Source organism: Heteronotia binoei, chromosome 1, assembly GCF_032191835.1.
Source record: "Heteronotia binoei isolate CCM8104 ecotype False Entrance Well chromosome 1, APGP_CSIRO_Hbin_v1, whole genome shotgun sequence".
Classification (NCBI taxonomy): Eukaryota; Metazoa; Chordata; class Lepidosauria; order Squamata; family Gekkonidae; genus Heteronotia; species Heteronotia binoei.
Window position 1 is genome coordinate 23,775,529 of NC_083223.1, and position 4,960 is coordinate 23,780,488.

The following is a 4,960-nucleotide window of genomic DNA, read 5'->3' on the forward strand; positions in this document are numbered from 1 at the left end:
TCTGCCGGGAGCGCGGCTGGGCGTCCACCGCCACCCCCGAAACGCGCCCAGGAGCCGCCGCGCCCCAGGAAAGGCGAACTTCTGGGAACTGGGGCTGCGGGGAGTCGGGGGCATTTCGCGAAAGGAAGCCCTCCCCGCTCCGCCTTGGCGAGGAAACGTGCGTGGAAGGAAAGCTGGGATCCGGCTGGGCTTCGGACTCCCCCGCCCTCCCGCTCGCTTTGGGGCTGGAGGCGAAAAGTTAAGGAGCTCCTCCGGGGCGCTTCGCGGAAAAAGGGCTGCTGGCGGTGGTGGGAGCCGCTGAAGGGAAATGTGAGTTTGAGGATGCGTTTGCTCAGCGGAGGAGCGAGCCCGACCCGCTTCGAATTGCCTCCAAAAGGCTATTTGTAATTTAATTTAAATCAGCTGAAAACGTTAGATTTTTTTTTTTTTTAAAAAAGCTTGTTGTGTTTGCAGGACGTTTTATGTTCCTGATTGGGAAAGTCATGATAAGCTTTTGCCAGCCTAAAAGAAGTATAACTAGATCATCTGGCAAAAATGTAAGGTCGAAATAGGACAGGAATAAATTGCTCAAACACAACACGCATTCTCTTAATTGTGCTTGGTTTCAAATACTAAGAAACAACAAAACCCCTAGGAGACCAAGTAAGGTGTTGTCAGTTTTCCAATTCCCTACGGCTGAAAGCATTGCAAACTTTTATTCTGCGGCTCCTATTTACACATAGTAAGACTGTTTTAAATATTTGAGATGTGTTCACAAAGCAAAAGTGCCACGTTCAGGTTAGCTGCAGAAACAACTTGTGATACGTACATGGTGAGAACCGAAAAATGTCCGGTGATTTCCCAACGACAGGAATGGCGGGCCAAGTTTTTCCTCAAAACACAGAGCCAAAGAGATCTTGGCTGGGTAAGGAGTCTAAGCGGAGGTCGGCTCTGTTGTTTTTGCTCTCCTCTTACTGTGTTCCAGCCCTTTCCTCCCACGTCGCCTGCTCACTCTCTAGAGCTGTGCTTTAGAGAGAGCGTTCCCTTGGCGTTCGCTCAGCAAACAAATAACCGGAAGAGAGGGGCTTTTAAAGCAACGGATGTGAGCGAGGGCCAGGTCAAAACATTCACCTGCCCAAGATGTGGAAATACATGAAACCAAGAGGTGTGTCCCTTTGATGCATGCCCCTACCAGGTCTGATGGTGCATTTGTCAAGGCTAACACTAGGTTGCAAGGGCTAGTGTGATTGGGCACAGTTGCCTAGTTGAGTCATTCCTTTGGTCCCCGAAGCGATGAACTCTAGAAGGAACTGGGCATTTTATCCCTTAATGCCCATCCACTCCTTGTTCAAGATTGCCCCTGGAGCCTTTCCAGCCAGCAGGCTATCTGGTGTGAGTGCGAAGGAGGTAATTAATCTGCATTAAGTGATCTTGATTAAGTTTTACCAATTCCAGTTTGCAGAATTTCTGGAGATCTGGTGGTAGAGGCTGGGGAGTTTGGAGAGGGGAGAAGCCACAGGGTCATAACGTCCACCCTCCAAAGCAGCCATTTTCTCCAGGGGGGTTGATCTCTATTGTCTGGAGATCAGTTGCAGTTCTGGGAGATTTCCAGTCTCCACCTGAAGGGTGGCAACCCTAGAGTCCCCCTTGAGCCTATTTTGTTGGATTAAATATGTGTGGGGTTCAAAGCACAGTCTCTTGCAAGGAAGCCTGCAATTCTGTACTAACAGGGGCTTGTTGGTGGTTGCTTTCCCCAGTGGACATGCACAAGATCATGAGGTAAAGGGTTCAAGGTGTGGTTCTACTACATTTGGTTGATTTGAGAGTTGGCTGGTGCTCTTTTAATAGGTATTTAGAATATGACCCTCAGAGAACGTTTTTGCATCTGAACCCTCCCAACAAAATATGGTGTGATTATGAAATCGAGGCCCTGGATTGTGCAATTGAAACAGTTCCAGCAAAACCTACACAGGACCACAAATGATCTCTGATATAGAGGAAGGAGTGATCATCAGAGCTCATAGTTTTGAAAACTGTATGTAGTAATAATTCCGCCCCCCAGTGAACTAATAAACATTTACAGTTAAGTTTTGTCCTTTTTAATTCTTTGGTGTTACACCTTTAAACTTCAATGTAATTAAATATAAGGTTAGAAAATTGCTTTTGAAAACCTGTTGAATTAACATGGCAATAAATTATCAAGATGGGTAGAATATGAGTCTATTCTACCTTTATCTGTAGAAGTGAGCCATGACTTATGAAAATTCATATCCTATGACAAATTTTGTTAGTCTTTGAAGTGCTACTGGACTCTTACTCTTTTCTGTTAATTTATGAATGGATTCAGTAACTAATGATAAATTATCAGTGTGGGGGAAAATCCAGCAATGAGAGAATTATTACACTAGGAAAGGAAAGGTCCCCTGTGCAAGCACCAGTCGTTTCTGACTCTGACGTGACACTGCTTTCACAAGCATGGGAGACCTTTTTACAGGGTGGTTTGCCATTGCCTTCCCCGGTCATTACACTTTCCCCCCAGCAAGCTGGGTACTTATTTTACCAACCTCGGAAGGATGGAAGGCTGAGTCAACCTCAAGCCAGCTACCTGAAACCAGCTTCCACTGGAATTGAACTCAGGTCGTGGGCAGAGGGCTCCAACTGCAGTACTGCAGCTTTACCACTCTGCGCCACGGGATAGGGAGTTAAATCTAGAGATCTGACTGCTTCAAAAATATGGTCCCTTATAATTTCATTAATGTGAGCAAGGAAATACTTAAATTGTCAGTTGTTTTGCTATTTATACTGATTTCAGATATTAGTTTACTTATTGCAAAACAATGAAATGAGCTTTAAGCATGATAATGAATTATGAGAGCTTTCTGCAAAATTGGACAGGGGTTCTATAAATGTTGGGCAGGGGTTCTGTATTCGTTTTAGTTTTTATCTAGCGACAGCAGGTCATTCTGCAGTGCCAGAATTACAAATGGAATTAAATCGAAAGCCAGTTTTCAAAGGAAGTTGTGCCAAGTTGGAAGCAGACCAGTTCTTCCTGGAGATGCCTTCAGGTACAGCAAGTGGCCATTAGCGGAAGCTCTGCTCAGGACCACTGCATGCCTATGGGGCAAGCAGTCCTTAGTAATGGATGATGCCTATGGCTGCAATCACACACACCTAAATAATGCACTTTTGATCCACATTCAGTGCATTTTGCAACTAGATTTAACTGTGCAGACTAGCACAATCCAGTTGGAAAGTAGATTGAAAGTGCATTATTTAGTGTGTGTGATCGCAGCCTATAATGTCTCATTCTTGGCTCTATGGAATTTTGCAAGGTCTTAATTGCAGAGAATGGATAATAACTGCCAGTATATTGACAACTGTGTCAGCCATAGCTACAGCGTGTGTGTGTGTGTGTCTGAGAGAGAGAGAGAGCAGCTGGGAGAAATCAGCTGAGGAATGGTAGAAGGAAGGAAAGAAAAGGTTAACTGATTCCCCAACTCATTGACTAAAAATGTCTTTCTCTGGAGCTGAAGCTCTCTACTTTATCTATTGAAGCCCATATGATTGCCTGTGTGCAGTAACTTCCATCTGAAAATCTCTGAGTGGTACATTGTTCACTTCTCCATTTCCCACTGTGACGTAGACTCTGTTGAGAGGATGTGGCTGGTGGTCCAGGGCCACTCTGAGAGCTCCTGTGGCAGAATGGGGATTTGAACCCAGGATCCTAGCCCTATGCTGTAACCACTTTGTCTTGAACTTTTTAGATGTGTCACTCTGCTGTTATTGTGCCTAAGTCTGACTTATTTGCACAGATGTCTTTTAAAAGGCTGGACCTTTTCTGCTGTGTAGTCTTTTGCACAATATTCTCAAGTACAGGCAGAAGTAGGTGAAATACTCTCACAATTTTCGGTGGTTGAAAAGCAGGGTTGTTTTGTAGGTGGGCCAATGCTGTCTTCTTCCCTGCTCAAACAAATTGTGTTCCAAATGCAGTTGCTTTCTGGAGTTGTCTGCAATGGGAGGCAACTTTTATGCACTTTTGAATGGCAAGATTGACCTAGATTTGTTCTCGCTCAGATGATGCTTACTCTGTAATTCTCTCATGCCAGTCTTAATATGCTTTTGTTTGCCTGTGTTGCTGCCAGCCTGGTTCTCTGCGGGTGGGATCAGCCCTGGGCATGGTGTCCCATCCTCCAAGACAGAGCCAGTAGCCAGTTTACATGCTCTGCATTCTTTTCTAATTCTTCTAGCGTCCGGCTCACCCTCTTTTCCTATTTTGGCTTGCATTGTCTGGGATATGCATGCCTGCTTTCTCTTTGCTTTTGAGAGGGGAAGAGCAGCTGGTCAGACAGAAAGTCATTTTCTGTGGGGCTTCTTTCTCTTTTCTTTATTTAAGAAAAAATTAATGGTACCTTTTTGAGGTGGCTCATGGAGACTTAACAATCAGATTTAAAACTGCATATACTAAAACACCCTGTTCCCTTGCAATAAAAACAGCACATGTTCTTGTGATAGAACTAAACGAGAGGAAAGGTGGCATAGTATAGCCCAGGGGTGGCCAAACGTGTGACTTGGGAGCCACGTGTGGCTCTTTTACACATATTGTGTGGCTCTTGAAGCTCCCACTGCCCTATTGGCTGGCTTGGAGAAGGCATTTGTCTCTTTAAATCACTACTCCAAGCCAGCTGGCAGCTTGGAGAATGCATTTAGAGTTAAAGTTGCTTTCTTTCTACCTCTCCCTCCCTCCTCCCACCCCATCTATTTGCCTGTCTTCCTTCCTTCCTTGTCTCTCAAACATCTGATGTTCATGTTATGTGGCTCTCAGACATCTGGCATTTATTCTATTAGGCTCTTATGTTAAGCAAGTTTGACCACCCCTGGTATAGCCCAGTCTCATCAGATCTTGGAAGCTATGTAGGATTGGTACTTGGATGGAAGATCACCAAGGAAGACTTCACAGAGTTAGGCAATGACAATAGGGATG